Source organism: Castor canadensis, chromosome 6 (assembly GCF_047511655.1).
Source record: "Castor canadensis chromosome 6, mCasCan1.hap1v2, whole genome shotgun sequence".
NCBI classification, from domain to species: domain Eukaryota; kingdom Metazoa; phylum Chordata; class Mammalia; order Rodentia; family Castoridae; genus Castor; species Castor canadensis.
The window spans coordinates 42,860,404-42,885,818 of NC_133391.1; the positions used below are offsets into that span (position 1 = coordinate 42,860,404).

Consider the following 25,415-nt stretch of genomic DNA (forward strand, 5'->3'; position numbering starts at 1 on the left):
CTCGCTGTGACTACTCTGTTTCTCCTGTGACCTTGACCTCCATGAATATAACCATACTCTTCCTCTTCTTCTGTGTGCAGTATAGTCCTCTCTCTCTCTCTGGTTTTACAAGTTTAAATAGATGTATCTCTGTCCTCTCAAGCAGCCATACTTAAAACAGGTTCCTAAATACTGGGCATCTAGAATAATCAAGGAACAAAACAGGTTAAAGAGCCAACCAGGACATTTGCTGAATGGAACTGTGCCGGTAAGGGCAGGAAGCCAGAATCTTCCCCTATACAGAGAGGGATGCAAGAAAAGCCAGCAAGGAAGGGAAAAGGTGGAGGAAGGAGACAGCCAACGGTGTTAACAGAATCCCTCATTACAAAGATTGACTTAATAAATCTATCAACTGCTCCCTTTCTGATAACTCTGCTCAAGGTACAAATACAAAATTAAAACACAGAAACAACAAGGGACTGGAAACAACATAATTTAATAACCTAGGGAGGCCTTCATGCTCAACTAAGTAGTTTTGCAAGTTGGAAGACTGGGCCTTTGATGGATTATAGCAATGAGCAATGATGCCATTGAGGGTCTTTCTGGAAAAATGCCTGACAGCTTCTATTACATTGCTGATGGAACTGCAGAGTGGTTGATTGGTTTGTGGCACTGAGTATAGTAAATAAGTAAATTGTCCTATGAGCCACAGAGAAGCTTACCTCTAAAACACAGGAATTAAGAAGCCTCTAAAACTCGGCTCCTTGCTCTACTTCATTCAAAGTGGAGCCCCCAGCCCATGATGAATGGTGATGAGCATTTTTCTTAGCATGTGCTATTAAAAACATGCAGTTCCCACCACTTGCTTAGCAGCCAGTTGCCATCCACAGAGACACAGTTACTCTGTTCTCTGCCTTAAAGCCAGAGCTTCCAAGAAAAAGCGTGCTGCTTCTCCATCTTGCCCGTTAATTGAATAAATTCCAAGGAGAGTTCCTGGTTGCTGGACAGATTGCACTGAGAAGGCCCATCTACCCAAAGTTCCGGCTAGGCTGAGAAGAGTATAGTGAACGATAGTCTCTGATGAGGTTCTCATAAGCCCAGATATGGAAAAGATCAGACTCTGGAGACTTGTCCCTCTCACCTTGCTCTTCCTTATGGCTGGAGGAACCTTTGGGGTCTGCTTCTTGTCCTCAGCCAGCCTTGTCCTAGGAGGACTGGAATGGGAGCCTGGCTCCTTCCTGAGTGCCAATGCTGGTGGGACAGTCCCAGGAGGGTGGGGTGAGGGAACATAGATCCAACATAGCAAGGTGTAGACAGTAGATACACAGGATACAATGGTGGAATGTAAAACTTAAGAATAGAGTCAGAAAAGAGTGCATAGTACTGTCTGTTGCGAAGTCCAATTAAAAATAGAGTTGATGTGATTTACTTATTAAGAAATTAGCAGCCTAATAGACTTGCAAGAAAGGTAAGTCTATAGCTTTGAAACTATATTCTTATCTTTAGAACATCATAGTTTGCCCTTTGAAACAAACACAAGAGGAGAAATTTGCTATGAATATGTTTTAATAGAGTAGTATCTTAGCCTTTGAACATTTTAAAAGATTATAGTATTGTATATTTTTCAGCTCAAAAACAGAGTAATTTTTCAAAAAAAAAGATGTGGTAACTTTGTTTTGGTACTAATGACTGTTCCTCCCCTGGTCAGTGCTCATCAGCACAAACCAAATACCACTAGCACAAGGCACTGGGAAGATAGAGCTGGCTGTAGTGCAGGGTTGACTCAGTGCCATGTCCTGACAATCAACTTTCCCATGAAAAGCTGTGAGTCCACTGAAGAACTGGGAGAAATGTGTCGGAAGTTAACAGAGACAAAGCAGGTATTTGGATGAGCATTCTCTTAAATAGAGTAAATTAGAGTGGAGGTGTGGCTCAAGTGGTAGAGCACTTGCCTAGGCAGCACAAATCCCTGAGTTCAAATCCCAGTACTGCCAAATAAATACATAGAATAAATAAAGGGAACAGTAATCTATATATAAACAGAATCCAGTTCATCTGTCCATTCAACTATCCATCCATCCATCCATTCATCCGCCCACCCACCCATCCATCCATCCATCCATCTATCCACAAGTTAAAAATCTTCTCTCACCAGGCACTCTTGTAGGCACTGGTGATATAACCATAAACAAAAGAGTCAAAGCTCCTTCCCCTCGTGGAACTTCTATTCTCGTGGAGAGACAGAATTAAATCGTATGTCAGAGAGTAATAGGTGCCATACAAAAGGGGAACCTTGGAAAGAGGAACAGCGTTGTTGAGAATCTGTGATGTTAGATGGGGCCACCAGGGAATACACCCCTGAGAAGTAGCACCTGAATGAATATTTTCAGGCTGTAAGAAAAGGAGCCACATGGGTAATTTAGGAAAAGAGCATTGTAGGCAGAGTGAAAGTATGCTTGAGGCAGAAGCATGGCTGGTGCATCTGAGAACTGAGAGGAGGCTAATGCAGATGGACACAAGAGAATGAGGCAGAGATGTGGGAAATGATGTCCATGGGAGCCCTGGAGAAGATTGTGTAACTTGTTGACATGAGAACTTGGACTGGAAGAGAGCCAAGTAGGCACTAGAGGTTTTTAGCAGAGAAGTGATGTGATCTGACATGCATTGACAGGACCCTTCTGGCTGTCATGTGCTGAGTGGGATGAGGTGGGCCAGAGCAGAGTTCTGGTTGGGAGGCCACTGCCTCAGGAGATGATGGTACCTTGTCTTGGCAACAATGGAGATAGTTAGGTCAGAATTCAAGGTGGCATCATTTGCTGATGTAGCAGATATACGATGTGAGTGAGAGAAGTCAGCGAGATTCCAAGTCAGTGTAAGAATGGAATTGCCATTTATTGACATAAGGAAAACTATGAGCCAAATAGGTGTCAGGGCAGGAACATAAAGAAAGTCATCCAGACCTCTAAGTTTAAATATCTTCTGTATGTTGTCAATACTCCCAAATTATAATTCAATGCCATATCTTCTCCTGGACCCAGCCTTATTCTCAATCACCTATTCAACCTCTCATGAAACTAGGGAAGGGGCAGGAAATTCACACAATCAGTCCAACAGGCCTGTGGTCCCAAAAAGGTCTGTGGCTAGAGCCTAGCTCTTCATTGGGTCCCCATCTACAGCCATGTCAGCACTAGGCCTGCCACTGGAACTGCTTATAGACTGCATCCAAAAAAGGAGGCCATGATACTCAGGAGCTTCAAAAGGCAGGAGATGGGCAAGAAGGAGCGTGTGCACACTTACCCTCTTCCAGCTTCCAGTGTAGAGCAACCATGTGGGTCATGGCCTCCAAGCCCCTCTTCTGCCTGAATAAAGACTAAGACAGCATTTTGATGGTCTTATCACCATCATGGTCACTTCTGCCCTCCCTCCAGGGTGCAGTGAGCATCCCTTTCGGAGGTATAAATTACAAAACTATCACTGTTGCACAGGGGTCATTGTCACCCATAGAGATTCCCTGCTCCAAGTGACAAGAGCCATTTTCAGTCTCCAATATTAAATCTGCTGGAAGGCATTAGCTTGAGAAGCTATAAAGAAAGAAATGGAAATTTCTTCTTTATTTTTCCTCCTCAAGATCAAAAAATGCATTTATTAAATATCTATCCATATGGGAAGCGCTCTCTCCTGTCATTAAGACAATTTAAATGCAGTCCCAGCCTTCTAAAGCCTGCAGTCTAAGACAGACAATTATGTGGATGAGAGTAAAAAAGACAGACAGACGGTAGAACCAAACATTGTATTTCCACATAGATGAACAGGATTAAATATTTACACCGGTGCTTTTCAGATATGTGACTTGGGAGCCACTTCTGCCATCATCATTAACCAACAGAGCCACATGCCTGCTGCATGCCTGCAGAGTCTAGAATAATGTATTACAGAAATACTGAAATGTGAGGCCTTAGGAGAGCTGCAGGTTGCCCACAAAGGGCTGCATGTGGCTTGCAAGCAGTAATCTGGGTATCACTGATTTACATTACATACATATCAAGGGCAAGTGCATAATTATTTGATCTTTTAAAAAATGTTTTAATCAGTGCAGTCAGCATTTTCCCAGACCTAGCTCCTGATCAGGGTAGCCATGTATCTAGGTATTGATGAGGGTATTCCATGGAACATCTGGCTGAGACTGCATGGGAAGAAACACTAACATTCACTCTTTTCCTCTGTCTCTTCTTACTGTGCACTCTTAAGTGAGCACGCATTAGACATGCTCCATGACACTCAGGGAAAGCAGATTCCATTGAACAGTTCCTTTGCCTCCCAGTAACTCATGACAGCCCTGAAGCTCTGGACAGTTGCCTTATACACAGGGGAGGAAGTAGAAGGTTGGGGAACAACTCTTGGACTGATTGGTAGAGAAGCCAGTGTCTAACCCAGGCCTTCTGATTTCCCTCCAGGACTCTACCTACTGTACCATGCAGCTACTCAAAGAAGCCTCCTCAGATAACCCCTTGGCCAAAGTGCTTCCTAACTTCCCCACTGTTCTCCAGCACCAGGACCATGGCCCCCACCCCGACCCCAGCCCCAGGCAGTTCTAACTATCTGTTTACAAGTCTGTTTCCTAGGCTGACCTGTGGGTCCTTAGATAGGATGCCTTTAATTCACCCTTGTGTCTCTACTACCTGACCTAGCCCAGGGCTCAGGAATGTTATAACACACAAGTCAAATGACACAGTGCTGTGAACAATCTGATAGAGCAGGTGGGCTGTACTTGAGTAGGTCATTGTTCTGTGTGCTCAGAAGTGGCTTCCCTTTGACATTATTAATGGCTTCCTTTCAAAGTCATTGACAGTGGACGATCTGGTCAACCCCAGCTGAGAAAGTACAGAAGAGGAATTCTCACTACTTTTTAGGAATTCTCATCACGTTGGTTTGGTTAAACTCACTGCCTAACACTTGCAGTGAGCATAAAGTTGACATAGGGGACCATGGAACAGCAGGGTCCCAGCCAGATGCTAGGCAGACAATGGTGTAGCATGTGATGGATGCAAGCTTGTGAGGCAGCCAGGAGACCCTGTCCTGTGGTTTAAAGAGACTGAGTGGCAGCAGGGGGGACAGAGCAAGCAGGCTGCTAGCTTTGGATGCCCACACCTGTCTGAGTCCTGGCCAGGCAGCAGAACTTGGGAGCCCCCTCTTTTTCAAGTACCTGGAGTGTGTGTTCTCTGCCTTCCAGCTAGGCTCTCAGCCCAAACCAGCATCTTTCCGGCCACTTCTCCTCCAATGACCTTGTCATACTCCCAGGTTCCCAAGCCTTTTTCCTCCTCCCTTTTTTATGATTTCTCCTTAATTATCAGCTCTCACAGTCAATCAGTCATCAAGTTTTATCAGTTGCCTCCTGAAATGTCCCTCTCACCTATTCCGTCCTCTCCTCTCCACCTCTTCTCTAACTAGTCACCATGTCACTAGAGCCTGGCCTTCCAGCCCTAGCCCCGCACAGCTTGTGTGACCTAGCCAAGTGACTATTTCTAAGCTGACCATGTCATTCTATTGAATGTCTCTCCCTGGCTGCAAAATAAAGCCTGAATATCTTCTCTTGGTACTCTAAGGATCCCTGAAGTGTCCCAGCTAATTGTATGGACCATATTTCCCACTCCTCCCCTGCAGCAAAACTAGACCACTTCCTGCTTTTCAAACCCACCAGCTACTTCCGTGTTTCTGGACCTCACCTCATCAGTTCCTCCCAGCCTCCCAGCCCAGCTCAGAGAGTTCCTCTTGGCTCTTGGCTGGTACCCTCTCATCTCTTCTCTCTTAGGACAGGTATTACCAGAGCATGTGTGACTGCCTGCCTGGCCAGTGAGATGGGGACAGCCCAGCTTCTTGTCACAAAGAAAGCTCTTGGAGGCAGATTCATGCTTTACTCCCTTCTCACACCCTCTCCCACATAGTGTTCAGGACAGTGGCTCATACATAGTAGACTTCCCCAAACACATGTTGAATCGAATCAGATCCTCTTTGGATCAAGAGGACTAAGGTTTTATAGCCTTGCATTCTTATCTACTTTATCTAATTTTAGTTGTACACATGGTAGGCCCTCAGAGTGAGTTTTGTGGTTGACACTGTGAGCAGAAAGGACTTAGGGCCTACAAGAACAGTTGTAATAATGTATCCACTAGAAGAGAAAAATGGGCGATGGATGGAGCAAGGGATAAAATCTGCCTCACTCTTATCAGTCTCTCCCCAAGGGCCACCATGGTTTTGTAGCTTGTGTGCAGTCAGTGTTTGGGTTCTGAGGTTGGGTCGCAGACACATATCAGCTCACTATAGGCTCTTCTAGGTGAGAGGGCAAAGTCAGGATGAGCAGGCGCATGAGAGGAAATGTGCTCTTTTCTTGTATGGAAGATTATTTCATTGAATCTTCCCCAGATCATCTCATGTGGGTATTTTGGCCCCACTTTGTAAATGGGGAAACTGAGACTCAAAAAAGGTAACTTGTTCATGGCATACAGCTTGTAAGTTGCAGAATTATATAGGCCTTAAACCCAGTTCTGCTGGCTTCCTGTTAATCCACCATCCCTCCTCCTCAGTAAGGTGACTGCCCTCCTCCTCCAACCAGAATGGAAGAGAAGAGGGCCTCTTATGGCCAGCCAGTGTGGCCTCTTCATTCTCCTTTGTTACAGTATTTTTCATCCTCAGTCAATATGCAAAACAGGATGGATGGAAGGAAGGAAGAAAAAAGGGAGGGAGAGGGTAGTAGAAAAAGCAAAAGATTTTAAGTTAAAATACAAGGGTATTTGATTTTAACAAAAAAAAAGATGTAGAGCTGAGGTATAGCTCAGTTGTAGAGCACATGCATAGCTCAAGGGGATCAGTGGAAATAAGATGAGCTCATGAGCCATTCATTTGGAACAGTTTAAAAGAGAGTCTTGTTTAGAAGATGTGTCAATGGCATGGCCTGTCAGTTTCCTTCAGTTCAAGAGGAATCTTGAGTAGAGGAGGGCACTGATCAGCCCGGTGCCTGGGAGTAGGTGCTCTGGCTCCCTGACCACCTATGCTCCTGCCTTGGCAAGTGCACCACAGGAATGGGACAGGGTGTGTCTGTGAAAATGCAGGACTGTACAGTACTACAGGGTCATCACCTCTGAACCTCTGATTGCCCTAGGAGCCTCAACATCATAAGGGCCCCAGAGGGCCATCTCCATCCAGGGACAGCCTCAGTGAAGGGCTGATATGTGGGTCTCTAGAGAAGTCCTGTCACTTACCTAAAGCCATAGAAGTCTTTGGCAAGTAGGCCTGTCCATGGCCACTTAGCCTTGCCTAGGATCAGAACCCCATAAAGTGCTGATTTGATTTTCACTTGGTGCTTTTCAAACAGACTGATACACATACCTAGGGACTAGAAGAGGCTCAGCAGAGGGACCAAAGGAAGATGATCTTCCTAAGGTCCCCTGTGATCTATTTCCTCTGTAATCAGTGTTAGCCCCAACCAGGGCCACCTCAAAACACAGCCACCTTCAGCTCCCACCTATCCTACTTACTGGACCTCCTTTCCACATAAACACCAGGAGATGCAAAACCCTTGCTACAGGATGCACAGTCTGTCAGAAGGTCATTAGCAGAAGAGAATGACTTTCCTCATTGCTCCCTGATGTGGAAGGCCATCATCTGGCAATGGAGGGAGAGTAACCACGTACTGTATTCCCAATATTGGAGCGCATGCCTAGAGGCTGATTTATGGTACATGGATCTCTTGAACTGGTGTAAAGAGCACAGAAACTGTGATCCTTGGTCTCAGAGTAGCAGTGTTTGGGGAACCTCCTACAAGACCCACTCCATACTATCCGATTTGTTTGAGAGAGATATTGGTGCTTTCAGTCAACACATAGCTAAGTACCAACAGGGCACTCACAATATCAATGTAGATATACACAGTCCTGTCCCAAGAGGACATTACAGCCTAGTTAAGGAGACAAAGAGACAGAAAAGGGCAATGAATTTAAGATGCGAGCAAGGAATTGGAGAAATACAGAGGAGGGAGGTGAGAATCTGGAGGAGGGAGGGAAGGGGCTGCCACCAGAGAATGATTCTGGATGGTGCCCTATCAGTCAACTTTTAAGTTGTCACCCCCAAATCAAATCTCGGTTGCTTATTACAATAAAGGCTATTTGTCACTTCATAGTGCCAGGGGGTTGGGCACGATGAGAGGTGAAGGTGGGCTCCGTGTGGTCTTCAGGGATCAGAACTGCTTCCGTCTCATGGCTCTACCACCTCTGGGCCTCAGACGTCTTGCTGGGCCCTCTGCATCTGGCCAGCAAGAGAGGGAGTATGGAGGGGGCTGAAGGATGTAGAAGCCAGGCCTGAGTCCTGACAGTGTGGGCATTCCAGCTGGAAAGCACAGGCTGTTCATTCCAGTGACTTTTTCAGGACTCTGAAGCCTTGGACTCTGTCCTAGTGGCAACCTGCTCACACCCATCAACTCTCACTCCGGCTTTATTGGCCTCTTGACTGGGTTCCCTACCCCACACCCCATTGCACAGGGCAGTTATCAGTCTAACCTAACTTCCAGGGGTCTGGGAAACTGTTGAGCTAGATGCCCAGGGGAAAAGAGAACTGGGGTTGAGTGGACACGTGGCAGTGTCTCTGCCATGGATTGATAGAATTCACATGACCAGAAAGATGAGAAAGGACATTCTAAGCCAAGGGCAATACATATGCAAAGTTGTAGAAGCAAAGCAATTTTAAAAAGAAGGAAAGTAAGTGGAAATGCACATTTGGGTGCTCTGGGGAGAAGCCAATGATTAGGCCAGAAAGGAAGACTTACATGTGGTCCTAAAGGGCCTCAGATTAGAACTTTACCCAGTGGATAAAGGAGGGCCATGAAAGGGATTTATGCAGAGGAGTGGCAAGGTTCAAGTTCACTATTGAGAGGTCACCCTATGACTGAGTATTGTTGGAGTGTGGAAGGAGAGAGAAGCTGGGGTAGAGAACCCAGTCAAGAGGCCAATAAGGCCAGAATAAGAGTTGATAGGTGTGAGCAGGTTGCCACTAGGACAGAGCCCAAGGCTTCAGAGTCCTGAAAAGTCTCTGGAATAAACAGCCTGTGCTTTCCAGCAGTGACCTGTCCTCTAAGGGACTCCAGTGGTTGGTGGTTTGTCCTGTCCACTTAATGGCGAAAGTCTGCCATGGCCCTTTGCCCCTTACTGTCCAAAGGCCTGTTTTCTATCCACCTCCAGCCATCTCCTTACCCTAAAAGGTACACCTATAAAATTCCAAGTGACTCTACTTCACTTCTTCCCTGCCCTCATGATTCAGTGGCTTGTGAGGGAAAAAAAAAGTTTGAGTAATAACCAGAAACACAGGGCACTGCTGGCGCCATCCTTCAAGATTAGTTCATCAGGTGGAAGCACTCAGCCTCTGGTAAAAGTGGGGGGCTTACAGGGGAGATTTATGCTCCCGGATAATGGGAAAGAGTGTGTCCTCTTAAATAACTGTAACACCTGCAGTAAGGACTGAATTGTTAAATACCGGGATCCCTTTGTGGTGGAGCCGCAGTCAGGGGCCAGGACTGAAATCTGGTCAGAAACAACAGAGTCTGCTGAAGGGAGTTGTTGTATAAGAAGGGTGGCCCAGTGGAAAGAGTAGGAGATGTATCAAAACAGAAAGCCAGTGACAATGCTAGGCTGGGAGGCAGTAGAGAGAGGAGGGGAGTTGCAGAGAAGAGGGTAAATTAGGTCATTACCTCCTGGATCTGTACTGGCCCTGGATTCCTTCTTTAGCCACATGGGTGACTCCATCACAATTTGAAGATCACTGATCTTAAACCCCTGGGAAAAAAGAGTGGGCCCCTTTTCCTCTGGGTGAGCCCACACCCCCTACAGGTATGCTTTACCTGTCAGAGCTGCTCAGGCTAAGCCAGGTAAGTGTCTAGATTTTTGTTCTAGGGCCCATCTGCCATCAGGCTGGATTGACCTCATCCCAGATCTCAATATTCCAGATTCCATTTCTTTTAGAGATTCATGCAGGGTTCAACACCAACTCTGGAAAGAACACAAGACAGTGTGATCTTTCAAAGGTGGCATAATAGGGGCTGGGCAAGGGCCTTCCAAACAGAATGAGCAGTCTTATTCATTTCCAAGTAACCTGGCTTTGAATCCAGACGTGGACTTCAATGAAAAGGCCATAAATGTCTCCCTCCTGCTCCCAGTTTGGACCTATGCTTCAGTGACAGCCAGAACTGCTTCTCTTCAAAGGAAAAAGATGAGCAGGAAAAACATACTTGCATGGAAGGCCCTGAGTCTCAAAATATTGTCCCTGGATGGATGGCCTCTGGTGAGGTCACAGGATGGACCAGAGTCATAGCGTAGGCTGCCCTTTCTGATGTGATGGCTCCAGATGGCCTAAGGGGAGAAAAAAAAGGAAAAAGAAGAAAGATTTAGTCCTTTATTCAGTCCTAAAAATATCCTCTTATTGCAATTTAGATTTAATTCATATTCATTCATCAGATTGACAAAAATTACCCCCATCAGAGATCTGCAGGAATGATCCACTAGACAGATAAGCTTTGATAAAAAGAAGCTTAAAGGTTTATCCTTTCCAAAATGAATTCAGAAAGGTTTTTTGGAATTTTATTTTGTGAAAAAAAATAAGAATATTAAGACATTTTTAAGTGTCTGGACAGAAGAGCTCTGGCTGGTCCCTAAATAATGTTCTAAAAATTGGTGACCAAGCCTGAGGCTGCTTTTCACCAACACGCCCCACGCCTTTCTCTGAGGAATTTTATGTGCAGAAATAGAAAATCCCAAGGTGAGAGGCCAGGAGTAAACAAAGCCATAGGCCAAAGCCAGAAGAATTAGTACTATGCTCTGGGCCTTTAGCTTGGGAGTGGTAGAATAGATCAGTCTTCAACAACTTACTGACTGATGGGGTGAAAAGCCTTAATTATATGCTTGACAGGCTAGCTTTCAGGAGAAAAGCCTTTATTTACCTTCGCCATTCCAAGCTTCAAATAAGCCCCATCCAACCATATATGTTGTTGATGACTCATAAGATGTGATAATGGTATCCAGTGTCAGACCAGCTATCATGTTAACAAAATCCTCTGAAAATAACAAAATGTGTGCAAGTATACACACTACACACACACACACACACACACACACACACACATATACACACACACACACACACACACACACACACACCACGTTCCAGATGCAGAGCAAGAAGAAACAAAGGACCCTCTCTTGTCGGAGATGTTCAGAACTGAAGATTGGTGTTTTCCAGTGTTCACTGAGGTCATATGGGGCCGGCTACAGTGGAAGTTGACATCATGTTTACTGAGTCCAGCAGAGGTAGCACCCTGAGGGAGGGCATCTGCTTGGCATGAAAGGTCCTAACTCACCTGGTACCCAATCACTGTCCCTTCCTTTTTCAAGGAGGTCAAGAGGTCAGCTGCCAAATATCAGGTGGAAAGCCTTGAGTTTCCATCAAGATGATCCCAAGTTTCAGTGAAAATCATAGCGTCTTTTTTAACCTAGCAGAAGGTATAAAATCACTCCTGTTAAGTATACTTTCCATAATCCCTTAGTTTATTCTATTAATCCATTAAGTCCTACACTTGATTCTGTGAGTTGACAGTATAAGTCATTCACTTCAGGGGTGACACCCATCTTCCTCCTTTGAGCTCTCAGAATACCTGTCAATGCCTACAAAATAGGATATACTGAATGTGATCTGTCAAATCTACTTATTGATCTCTTACACTACCTGCTTGGTTGTGTTCTTAAAAGTAAGAATCTTTGTATTCTCAGCTCCAACACAGAGCCAGGGAATATTGGTTGGAAAAAGGTGGAAAATAGGGGGAAAAGAGTAGGGTCTTAGCTTGGAAATTCTTGGAGTCCTGTCACTGGGAACAGATGACTTGGGTCTGCCTTGTCACTGTGTCATATCTAAAACCAAATTAGGCCAGATCTGGTCCAGAGCCAGAAATGCAAATTAATTTTTCATCCTCCATTCCTCATCTGTCACATTTCTTTTTCACTTCTGGGAGAGGATAAGATGTTTTTCTTCCTATACTTACCTCTTCTCCCCTTTCTTCTTCAAACATGTCCAGAGAAGTATTGGAAATACCCTCTTTTCTCTGTCTGAGAAGGCCAGCTAAGACTAGAAGCCAGGAAATGGTTAAGAGAGTAGAAAGAATAAATTCCTACTTGCTTCTTTAGGACCGGAAAGCTGAATACATTTAAGGCCTGAAAAGGTCAGCTCTCTTCAAAGGGGCAGAGGTTTGGTTTCATCCATTATGTGGTCCTCGGTATAATGCTCGTTTCATTCACTGGCTGCGATGGAGATTTATGGAGTAAATGTTATCACAAGCTGAGACCTAATGAGATCTCAACAGTATCTCCTGGATGTAGTGGAAAGCGACCATTTTGGTAATAAATAGAGAACAGCATCTAATTTGTAAATTCCTCTTTCCGTTGCTAAGTTTAATCAGATCAGTGAAACTGAAGGGAATTGTTGATAACCAAAAATTATTTTCCATGTCTTAATCTGGCCAGGAAGCATTACTCCTAATGGAAATGGCATGTTGCTCTGGCAATGGCCAGGGATGACATTTGTCATTAGACTAACCCAATTGTTGCATATTGAAAAATACGTTTAGACCATAATTCATTTAAAACCAAACTGGAGCTGAGGCTCTTACTGCTGTATTTCTGGTGTCACTGAATCATGGAAGTAAAACCTCTTTCCAGTTAAAATAGAGAAATCTGTGGCAGTGACCATCCTAAAGATTTCAGTCTGACCACATTGAATAGCTAAAGCAAAACCAGATGGCTCACCACAGAGCCCAGATTGTGGTCACAAATAACTTTGTTGACATGACAGACAGCAGGTTATGAGAACAGAGCACCATCTCTACCAGGACCTTGGTATAGTGTAGGGTTAAAAAAAGAATTCAAGGGTGGTACATGCTCGTAATCCTAGCACTCAGGAGGCTGAGGCAGGAGGATCTCGAATTTGGAGCCAGCCTGAGCTACATGGCAAGAACTTGTCTCCAAAAAGAAAGAAAGAAAAAAAAAAAGAGTGAATTTAAGAAGCATAATAGGGAGGTTAGTGAGGCAGCTGTTTTCTTTCTAGCTGTGTATAAATACTTTTTCACGATCAGCCACATTCAAGGTTTTTATGCATTGTCTTCTCACAAGCCCTTGACCATTTCCAGGACAAGGACCTTGGCACGGGTTAGCACACAGTAGGAGTTTCATGACTATTTCATGATGAGAATGACAATACACCTGGTGTGTTGAGCACACCTGGGAATCTGATGGCCCCAAAGGAAACATAGATAGCCCTGCCCTGTCCAGCTCCAAAATCTACCCTCTTTCTTTTTTGCCTGGCAGGAAGAAAGGAAGCACAGAGAACATGGTTGCCCTGCAGACTGATGAGGCTGGTGGTGGGAAGGAGAAAGAAGGAAAGAAGCACTAGCAAAGAAATCAGGAGTCCTGGTACCTAGCTGTGTCCTCTGACAACCCTTCCTTACCTGGGCCTCAATTTCCTGATCTGTAGATGTAATACCCAAATGCTTTCCAGCATTCTATGAATCTTTGAGCCTTCCAATCCCCTTCAAGCCCTCTCTGGCACAGTTTACTTCTTAAAGTCTCATATTCCAGAAGGCTGGCCCAGGGTGGGGACAGCCCCATTTTGTAAACAGTAACTGTGCCCCTCTTGGTGAGGGAACAGGTGGCTGCAGAGGGGAAAGTGTTGGCTACTTAAGAACTTAGATCAATCTGGCTCCAACATCCACCATTGACTTCTGTCTTCACGGCCCATCCTCTCTACTCTTTTCCAGATCACGTTTGTCTTTGCCTTGAAAGCATGGAATGGTAGAATCACAGTGCCAGAAAAGCCCACAGGCTCTCTGTCTCCCCACACAACCCTTTAGATGTATGAAACTTCTATACAACACCCCCAATTCAGAGCCTCAGCCCAGGCCCCTCTGTGATAGCCATGTGACTGCCATGTCACCAGAAACCCCTTTGCTTTGGGTACTCCTCCAGTTGCTTCCTCCTCCGGAACTACTACTCATGGCCATGGAACTTCCACACACTGGTCTGAGGTGTCATGGGTGCAGCACCATCTTCCCAAAGGCACTATTAATTAGCGTTGCATGGTTAATTACTCCACTAATTGCTTTGCTGTCTCCGCTCTCCCTCCCACCTCATGCTTCCACTAAGGCTGGACTTTTGGAAGCATTTCCCACCTCTTCTTACTTGGTCCTCCCTGTCACCCTACGAGGAAAGCACTGTGCTGTATAACAATGCACCTCTCAATGGCTGACGCTGGACTCTGCACTGCTGGCTGTGGTGGGAACAGTGCTAAAAGGACTCTCTGCCTGCCTCTCTTCACCCCTGCCCAAACACCCACTGTCCATGTGTGCCCTCTCTCCTCTCCAAGGCTAACACCAGTGCTGGATCACTCCCATCTGCTAGGAGGCCTGTTCCCCCACAGTATAGTTGAGATAAAAAAAGCCATGTGTGCCTCTAGTCCCAGCTACTCAGGAGGCTGAGGCAGGAGGGTTGAGAGTTCAAGACCAGCCTGGGCTACATAGCGAGTTCCAGTTCAGACTTGGCTACACAGTGAGACCTTGTCTCTAAAGAAAGAAAAGAAAAGCCACTGTCTCCTTTCTGCATTCCCCAAATCAGACAATTTGCATCTTCATGCCTTTCTAACTGACCATTCACAGTTACCACTCCTGAAATGCAAGAGACATAGAGGTGCTCGAATCTGCCCAAGGTACCCACGCTCTGGCTGCTCAGCCCCCCAACACCTGCACATCACACAGTCCATACAACTGCTTTTTCCCTTTCTTCCATGAAGAGCCTTTCTGTGTCCCATCCACCATGACCAGCACTATCCCCAACCAGACTCTGGGTCTCTTCCTTCCTTCTGGGTTTTCTGGACCTCTGAGATCATAGTGTGAGTCCTCATGTAATCTCAGGAGAGACCTGATCTGACTGAGAGGGCACAGGATACCCCAGCCAGCCAGCCCAGGTGAGCCCAAGGTCAAACCTGCCGTCTAAAGCTGAATTTAGATCATTAGCACTTCTGCTCCCTGACAGTGCCTGCAGGCCTTTTGCCTGCTGAAGACAGTGGTCCCACTTCTCTAGCTTTCAGAACCCATTTCTGTCTGCTAAAGGAAGAATAATCAGCCCTTCAGCAAGCCTAACTCCCCTGAGAAACCAAGAAGAGTTCTAAGATGAGGGAAGGGGAGAAAGCACAAATGATTCCGATTCAGTTTTGAGCAGGAGAATCGGGATTGGGGGACAGGCTCTTCAGACACTGTCAATGTGAAAACCCATCTGTTCTTGCACATTTGTTGTGGGGTCAGTTTCTCCTCCTGTGTTTAACAGACTGTCACCCCGGCTGCTGCAGGCCTCAGTGCCCACTGCCCACCAGTGGTTCATGTCACCGCCCTTACCTGAAACAGCACAGGATGGAAGGAGGAGCTGCCAATAGGTAGCTGAAAGCACACTCCTATCCCAGCTCTGAAGCACAAGTGAATGAATGAAGCTGTGTTAATCCGGTCCTGATCCAGAGATGCTTGTCCCTTGCCCTCTCAGAGAGGGATGGAGGGAAAACTAAAGGAAGCTGAGTTCATTCAGGGCATGTGCTCTGGGACTAACCAGTGTCTGTGTCCCCTTTTCTTCTGTGATAAATTTACTTTATAGGGCTCTCATGGGAAGGTGGTATCCGGTTGCCCTCAGGCCCTGAGCACTTTCCCACCTGGCTTTGGGGGGTCAGCCTGCTGCTACAGAAGGTGCACGCTCCCTGAAAGCTTCCTTAGAAACAAATGGGCAGCAGCAGAGAACAAACAAGGGTGGGTAGAATCAGGTCACCTTGACTCCCTGCCATTTGTGAGCAGGTGTCAGAGGCACAGGTGGCTAGGAAGCAGCTAGGGATGGAGGACAAGAAGGCCTGTACAGGCCTCTGCTCTGTTTGGCCCCACCTCCAAATCCTGAGTTTCTCCTTCTAGGATTGTAGATACAGTGTCCCTGACTGTCTCCCCAGGTTGTCATAAGCACTAAATGAAGTAATGGCTTGTGAGTGGCTCCGTGCCACATGTTACCACACCATGTCTATGATGAGCAGAACTATGTATGTATAGAGTCCTAAATGGCATGGCACAAACAGTCAGTGTCTCGTAAAGAGGCTTGGCAGTTAAGGAGTGTTGTTCGTGTGGAGGAGTCCAGGGGAGTTTCACGAGAGGTCAGTAGGGCAAAGACAATAACAGCCCTTGGGAAGCTCCTCAGATGTTAGGCACTCCACCAACCAGTGGCAGAGCAGGCTGAACTGTGCTAGACATAGTCTGTAAGCAGAGTGTGGGTTGAGGGCCTGTATCAGTGGAAAAAAGAGGCCAGATGGATAGAGCAAGGCCAAATGACAAAGGGTCTTGGGAGGCAGGCTAAGGATTCTATGTGGTGGCCACAATGTGACTGATAAAGTCACCCCTTCTTTCTGTCCAGAGCCTCTCCTCTCTCCCCTGCACAGTCAACAAACTGGTGCATCATCAAATCACAGCGCTCCTTTCTTGTGAAACTCAGGTCATTTTTCCTAAGGCAAAAGAAATCTTAAGAATCTCCTCTCAAAATCCCCAGCAAATGCTGATCCAGGCTTAGCTTGAAAACTTCCACTAACAAGCAAAACCTAATCTCTCATGGCAGCCAGGCCATCTTGAAAATGTTTCTTCCATTAAGGCAAAATCTTCCCCTACAGTCCTCCTTTGATGCATTTGCCTTGAAGAACTCCCATGAGCAGGTCATGTCTTCCTCCTGTGCGAAAAGACCTAACCAATCTTTCCTAAACCAAACCCTTCTGGTTTCTTCAACTGTTCTCAGTAAGTCCTGGAAGATGGCTTGCAGACCCTCCACCACACCAGACTCAGTCTTCAACTGCTGCACCCTTTAAGCATGATCCTAAGCATTATCCTCTATCCCACGGGAGCCTGAGTGGTTCAGAGAGGGAAGCTTTGCCTTCCTGGTTCTTTGCCCATAGCAGAGATGCAGGAAGCAAGGTTGCTGAAGGACTGACTGCCCCTCCATGAACAATGTGGACAATTAAAGGAGACCAAGGACTCCATGCACACCAGGGCCAAGGAGGAAAATAGCTACCGCTCACATCAGCAGGCAGCATTAGATGACTTCCTGTAAGGACTCCCCAGAAGGAGGGAAGGAGGCGGGTGTTCTGACAGTTGCCTGTAAACTCATTTGTGACACTGTGGTGCTAAAGAGGCACCATGGGGGACTGGCAGAGTGGCTCAAGTCATAGAGGGCCTACCTAGCAGGCGTGAGGGCCTAGGTTCAAACCCTAGGAACACCAATAAGAGGCACCATGGGGCTGGGCTGAGTGCAACGATGACTCACTTCACATAAATGCCATTAATGGAGGCAGCCTACAAACTTAAGGCAGCAATTTACTTGCAGGCTGGAGGGGAAGACAAGCCTGAGACTCTTGCTCCAAATGACTCCCCTCTGTGTGTCCCCAGTCATTCAAAGTAGTGCTGGGCCCCTGTGCTGGGCAGAGAATGGGGAGACAGATACAAGAAGAGGACAGGAGAGCAAGCCTGATCTCTGCATAACTGTTGGAAAAACAAAGGACAGGGTATAAAGTTCAAAGCCCATCCACAGTGGCACTTTGGGATTCCTGACAAGAGAGGGAGCCCAGGGTCAGAGGGACCCTGGTGAGAGTGGAGCCCTTCTGACCTAGATAGTCTTTCAGCCTCCCCACGAGCAGAGTTAATGGCAGTGAGGGGAAGCAGCCCTGGATGGTGAAAAGAGGTTTGGAACTCTGTCACTACCCAGCTGTGTGACCCTAGGCAAGTCACTGACCCTCTCTGGACCTTAACATTCTCACCTATAAAATAAATGTAAAACACTGGCCTACAGCCTATAGGCCTCTTCTGAGGCTATGAGACAGTGTGGTTACAATCTCCACTTTACACTGGGGAAGCTGAGCCACGGAGAAGTGACATAACTCACCGAAGTTCACATGCTCCAGGAGTGGCAGAGTCAGGACTCAGACTTAAGCCCCAGCTCCAGACCACACTCCTGAGCACTGCTTCCTGCCCTCTCTGTTGGCCCAGAGCCACTGGCAGGGAGGCCCTAACAGGATCACTACATAAGGGGCTTCCCACTAGGACTGCCACCCTCGTGACCCACTCTTCTCCTTCCAGCAACCTGAGAACATCCTCAGGACTCCCTTATCACCTGTCTCTCACGATTAAGGAAGGAAATTCTAAATTCACCCAGTGTACACAGTGGCTAAGAGGATAGACCTGACAGCAGATCACCCCAGGTTCAAATCCTGGCTCTTACTAGTTACTGGCTTTGAATGAGTGACTAAACTCCCTAAGCTTCAGCTTCCTCACCAGTAAAATGGGTACACATAATGCATCCCTCACAGGGGTAAGTCAGGTGAGGTATGTGAAGTACATGACAGAGTAGCTGGCACAGAGTGAGTGATCCAAAAGCAGAGTTATTGTGTTGTTAAGATCAAAATGACCAGTGGTGCTGCTGGGCTCTATGATGGCAGATTTTACAATGCTGTGACCATGGGACATCACTGGACTGGGCTACAGCAGGATTAGAGGCACATACCGTTCTCTGTCTCTTTCATGGGTGACATCGCTGGTGAACCTTGGCAACTAAGATAATGTTCCCTCTCCAACCTACAACTAATTTCTTACCTAAAAGATTGGGTTTCCAAAGGCACCCTACACAGAAAGGCCACCATAACCCATCTCCAGAAGATCCTTGTCTTTGTCCCTCATGGTTGCAGGTAAGCTCTGTTCTCCCTTTGGGGTGTCTCACTCCCTGTGTGATCAGACACCCTGTTTCCCCTGTGGTCCCTGAGGGCTTGGGAATGTGCCATGCTGCCCTGTCATCCCTAACTTTGTTTGCTGCAGCCAGCCTTCCCCCCTGCTCCTCCTCCCCACTCACCTTCCCTCACCCACAGTAATGATGGAGGTGGCCTAGCTCCATGGTGTCGAGACTGTGGAGAAGAATTTTCTACTTGGGAGCGCCGGATGTTTATGGCCTGCTGAGTTCACAACAACCCTGTTTTCCTCTTTGGATTATGACTGCAGATCAAGATCAGGCATTTATGCCCTCCTTCCAGTTTATAGCAGTAATAATAATTATTATGATAGCACATCGTGCTTCTATTGTGCTTTTTTAATAAGGCCACTTTGTTTGGCTTCTTAATATTTAATCCTGTTTTATGTTTACTTTCTGAGAGCTTAAAATCAACCCAGTTTTAATTGCTTCTGTGGCGGAAGCCAAGCTGGGTCTGGGCAGGCAGGAAGATGTTGAGAAGGTTGTGGAAGCTAGTGATGCCTTTCTCTGTGACCTTTCTGCCAGGCAGGCTGCCATGACCTGGGTTCCCCTCTACTTCTCTCTTCCTTTTCTCTCTCACCATCTCTTTCCTCTGTTTTCTCCTTTCCTGCCCACTCTTTCTTTCTCTTAAGAGAGCCTTTGGTTTATCATTCAGATTAATTCATTCACATGAAACCCCAAATTATGATGTGTCTGCTGGAAGCTTCTGAGCTATTTGGTTGGCAGGGCCAAGGCAAGGGCTATCTTGGTATCAAACTGTGGAAAAGTAGTGAGCACTAACTTCCCAAGCTATTTTTTCTGCAAGAGAAAAGAGAACCACTTGGGATGCACCGTATTTCCTCCCAGAGTCTCTTGGGGCAGTAACTGCAATCAAGTATCCACTTCCACTTGAGCAAAGCCATCCCAGAGGTTGCTTGGGGTGGCCAGCCATCCTCTACCATGTACCAGCTCCCACCTCGGACACCTAACCTCAGTGGGTGGTCAGTCAATGGGAATAATAATTTCCACTGTGCCTATACCCAAGGGGTGAACAGGGGGTCCTGGTAAACAGCGCAGCTTAGGGAGAGTCTGATGAAGATGCAGGCAGAGTTTGGGGAAATCAGCAAGGGACAGTGCAGCACCCTTGGATACCAGTTGTTGGGCATTGTTACCACTGCAGGCCTAAAGCTACAAAGAGAGAGAGAAGTTTCCAGAGGCAGAAAGGGTGGCTACTTGGGGAGCACCATGAAGCCAGAGCCCTGGCCTCTGGAGCAAGATGAAGCCAGTTCACACAAGCCCTGCATGCAGAGCCAGGAGAGTGCGTACTCCAACCTCACTCTCCTCAGGACCCCCACAGACACCCCACCAGTGATTCCCACTGCTCAACCCCTGCAGTAGGCCCAAGCAAACCTTGACCTAGTTTATAAAGGTCAGCCCCTGGAGTCCAGAGCATGGTGAAGCACATATCAAAAGCTTGTAGGAATACTCTTGAAACTCTGTGAAGATATAAAGTGTTACTATAGCTCCATAAGATTAGAAAAGGAGTCTAGATGGTGGTACACCCCTGTTAACCCAGCAACTGTGGGAAGCTTAAAGTGGGAGGATCACAGTCCAGGCTGGCTTGGGCAAAAAGCAAGACCCTAGCTCCAAAATAAGCATGGTAAAAAGGGCTGTAGGTGTGGCTCAAGTGGTACAGTACCTCTCTGGCAAACATGAAGCCATGAGTTCAAACTCCAGACCCACCAACCAAAAAAAGAGAATCCTCAGATAAAGTCTCTGGCTTTAAGAATGTTGTATTTTAGTCAGGTAGCCAAATCTAATACTTAGGAAATAAAAACTTTAAGAAAAGCAGTTTAAAGTTAGTTGGTAATATCAGCAAATGTTTATGGCACTTGCCATTTAAAAAAGTTGTTTTTACAAATATTATTTCATTTAACCCATACCAAAAGCTCTTTGGATAAATAATATCATGGTCTCCTTTTGTAGAAGAGGAAGCATGGGCTCAGAAAGGTTCCCAGAGTCACTAGGCTGAGAAAGGATAAATGGAAATTTGAATCAGGGTTTTATTTAAGATTCTCACAGACCCAGTGTTCTAAGAGCTCAGAAAAAAGAACTCTGTAAGCAAGTGGATGGTTACTAGAACTGGGCCTGCAGGAATGGATGAAGTTTGAATGGCAAACTACCTACGAAGGACCAAGTTGTAAATATCTACAGCTCTGCAGGCCCCCCAGGATTTCCTGCAGCTCTTCAGCTCTGCTTCTAGAATGGAAGCAGCCATAGGCAGCCCCAGGCAGGTGGCCACCACTGCCTTCTAATAAAATTTTCTTTACAAGAATGAGTAGCAGTCTGGACTTGGTCCATGGGCTATGGTTTGCTGACCCCTGGAATATGTGAGGGGAGGTGGTCAGGCTCTTCAGGGGAAGGTATGATGCCTATGGACAAAGCTCAGAGTTGGTGTAAAGATGGCACATCAAGGGACAGTGAGAAGGGCAGCCTGGCTTGGTTGGAGAGTTTTCCAGGAAGTAACAGGAAATAAGGATGAATAGAAAATGTCTTAGTCAATACCCCAGTCCTAAACAGCGGAAATGAATTTCCTCTCAGGCGTAGAGGCTGGCAGTCTGAGATCAAGCTGTTGGCCAGGTTGATTCCTTCTGACGATCTGTGAGGGAAGGCCTCTCTCTTTGGCTTGTAGACACTGTGTTCTCCCTGTGTCTTTGCATGGTCTCCCTTCTCTGTGTGTGTGTGTGTGTGTGTGTGTGTGTGTGTGTGTGTGTGTGTCTGAATTTCTTCTCCTTATAAAGACACCAGTTATATTAGATTCCTCATGATCTCATCTTAACTTAAATTACCTATTTAAAGACCCTGTCTCCAAATACAATCACATTCTGAAGTAAGAGGACTTAAGACATCTGCATACAGATTTCAGGGGAACATAATTCAACCCATAACAGACAGAATGGCCAGGTTACAAGGAGTCTTGAATTTCATATTAGAGGCAGTGAGGCAGGAAATTAGGGTTCTTGTGCTTGTTTGCTATAACTGATTAGTACTTTCAGCAAACAAGTACTAGTGATACCATTCATATACAAAAAATATAATGGGCAACAACAAGGTCAGGTTCCTTCCAGGAGTGCATGGATCTGGGCAGTTGAAGCCAGGCAGGTTGGCTGCCCCAGGACTCACCCTATGACTCCTTCCAGCCTTCTACCATGCTAGGGAGGTCAGGGTGGGTTATAAATGCCCTCAGTCCCTTCAGCTTCAAATACCCCCAATTATTTCCAAGGGTATCTGGCCTTGATGCACCAATGCTCTTCCAACAGGGAAGGTAAAAGATTGACAGTAACAGATGGGTTCTCTGAGCTTGGATAATGGCCTACCAGCTACATTACAAAATAAAGACTGGGTGTTTCTCTTAGCAGATCTCATGAGAGGCCAGCCATTCCTGCTACCTCTCACATGAGAACCCTACAAAGCCCCATCCCTGGGGCAAAGGTAGATCTGTTTTGGGTGACCAAAATGTTGAAAAGTAGGCAGATTTCTTCCTCCCCTCCCCTTCCTCCCAATTCCTTTCACATTCTCTTTCATGGCCAGACAGTCCTGATGTACTTGAAGATCTGAGGCAGGGCAGGTCCAGATATTTGATATGTGGCTGGTTCTCCATACTTCTTCTCCCAGCCATGGGGATGAAAGGGGAAAGAAGAAGGAAGAGAAAGAAAAGGAAGGAATAGCCAAGAAGATTTTGCTATTTTCTTTGTAGAACTATTGCTTTGTAACTGCAGTGATATTTTTCTTCTTTATCAAGACTCATGTTACTCTGAGTCTCAAACCTTTGCCAAAACCCCTTCTGAGGTCATTTTTTTACTCCTGTGGATGGGTTTTGTCCATCTTTGGACATGCATATTACATCATGTTGGCATCATGGTGGCTAAACAAGATCTAATTTCTTTTTAAGGAAACTATGAGTGCTGACACACTGGCCCAGTCTGGAGCAGATCCACCACTTGGAGATTTGTTTTAAGCAATGTAGGATCTTCCCAGAGACCACTGTTAGTTTTATAGAGAGTTCACTTCCTGCAGAGGAGAATGAGGGCCATGTGTGGGGGCCACCTTGTTCTCTGTTGACCACAGCTGTGGAAAGACTGGCCAGCTAGCCACACTGCTGTGTTTCATGGCGGAGTCCCATAGGTCAGTGAATAAACCCTCCAGGGGTTTACAAACCCAAGCATGCCAGGAATACCAGCCTCAACAATGGCTTAGCTCTAACTCCCCTCCCCCATGATGATTTGTTTGGCTTCTACTTTCAGATCATCCCATGAAGAAAATAACATAATCTCCCCAGTGTCCACACAATTGTTCTCCAAGCAGATCAGGGAAGAGATAATAAATGTACCTCTCATAAGACAGACATCGTCCTACTAAGCACCATTCAAACAAGAGTGGCCACCAAAAGTAGATGTTGAGGGCAGAGAGAATACTTTGATTCCAGCATGTAATTGGTTATTGGCAATATGGAAGCTAAGCCAGAAATGGTGGCTCCCAGCTACTCATGAGGCTAAGTTAAGAGGATCACTAAGTTCAGGAGTTCAGGGCAGCCACCCAGTTAATAAAAAAGAGAGAAAAATATTGGAGTGTAGACAACTCATTGTAGCCTTTGATGATATTACTAAAAAAAGCATTGATGCCGTCCATCACTTGCAATGCAACTGTTATTCTTGTAGAGAAACCTTTGTTTTTATTGTTTGGTCTTTGGAATCATCTCATTAGAAGCCAAGGGATAAGACCAGGCCAGAGACCCACATTTGATCCATAGGACCTAGTAACATAGACAATGAGAAAACAGGCTGAGTGCCGTGGTATATTCCTGTAATTCCAGCTACTTAGGAGGTAGAGATAAGGAGGAGCTCCTGGTCAATGTAGACAAAAAGTTCACAAGACCCCCATCTCAACCAATAAAAAACAAATTTAGATGTAGTGGTACATGCCTGTCACCTCAGCTATGTGGGGAGCATAATAAATAGGAGGATCCTGGTCCAAGCCCACCTAGGGAATAAAAATAAGACCCTATCTCAAAAATAAGTAAAGCAAAAAAGGCTGGGGGTATGGCTGAGGTGATAGAGCACTGCCTAGCAAGCCTGTATTCAAACCCCAGCAAAAACAAAAATAAATAAATAATTAAATTTTTAAAATAAGAAAGAAAGAAAGTCAAAAAACAGGCTTCCTCTCTAGAGCTCCTCAGCATCCTCCTTCCAAAACCAACAAAGTTTTACAGAGGGTGTCATCCAGACCTTATGTGCAGATGAGCCCTTCACTTCGAGGGTATTGAAGTGGCTGTCTTAGGGAAAAGGTGCCCCTGAGTCCCTGCTTTGCCATCTTTCTGCCTTAGTTTCCTACCAACTCGTCATTTAAGAGACCAAAGGAGGGCCAGGCTTTCCATCTCACCACGGGATATCCAGCATTTATGATTCTCAGCTTTTACAGTTTGGGAACCCTGTTTCCCTTCAAGAATCCACTATGATACTGCTGCCAATCGCTTAAGAACAGGGACGCCTACAACTGTGGCCTCTCAGAAGTACTGTAAGTGCTAGCTTTATCAAGTGAAGTGAGGAAAGGTTTTCTAAAGAATTAGCTAAATCATTGAGCATCACAAACTCAGGTCATCCCAGAATATAGAATGCCCCCTTCCTACTGTCACACTATCCTCTAAGTCCCTCCTCTTCAGCTACAGCCCAGGCCAACAGAAGTATACAGAATTCTTCTCCATTGTTTACAAGGCTTCTCAAGAGACCACCTGCCTAGCAAGCATAAGGCCCTGAGTTCCCAACCCCAGTACTGCAACCTAACATGTGCTTTGCCCTCTTAAACCAACTAAACTCAGATACCAAAGGAAGCTTAGCTGTTCTGTTCCTGAAGCAGACTCTCAGTTTATCTCTCTTAAAAATAAAACAGAAAGAGAAATGCACTATTCATTCAAAAGAGTATGAAATGAATACATACTGCCAAAAGATTAATACAAAATCAACATTTGCAAAAGAAAAATAAGCAGACAGATGTGTTCTGGATGTGTGCAGGATTGAGGCACTAGGAACTTGGCCATTATTGAATGGAACCAAATGACTGAACTGGATGAAGGGGCAAGCAGATCAGTGGCTGTTTGTCCCACCTGCAAGTGACACCATCCAGGTATAAGGGATGAGAGAGCCCTTGAGTTCACTACAGGTGACAATTTTGCAATATGGCCAGTGGGTAAGGTGAAGGCTGGTGCCAGAGCTGTAGTTTGATCTTAACAGTTACCCACGAGGTGCAGGGATAGTGGCAGCCCCACCAAAGCCCTCTCCAAGTCTCCATTAGCTATGCCACTGTAGACAGAAACTTCTGCTGGAGCCCACCATTTGTTTTACTCCATTCATTGTTTGTTTTGTGTTATTAACTCTCCTGATTTGAGATTGTGGTTCTGTTTCGCTGTATTTTCTTATATGTTTTGGTTGATTAGTTTTTAAATTTTTTGGTTAGTTTTTGGGGATGATAATGAATGTTCTATGTGAAAACAGTTGTTTCTTTCTTTTGCCTGTGGCTGAC

At 45.9% G+C, this 25,415-nt stretch overlaps 1 protein-coding gene across 29 annotated transcripts in view; it reads left to right on the top strand.

Moving 5' to 3' along the window:
- The window catches only part of Cacna1c (calcium voltage-gated channel subunit alpha1 C), a 644,607-nt gene that overhangs the window by 493,953 nt on the left and 125,239 nt on the right, over window positions 1–25,415 (top strand). The window lies entirely within an intron of this gene.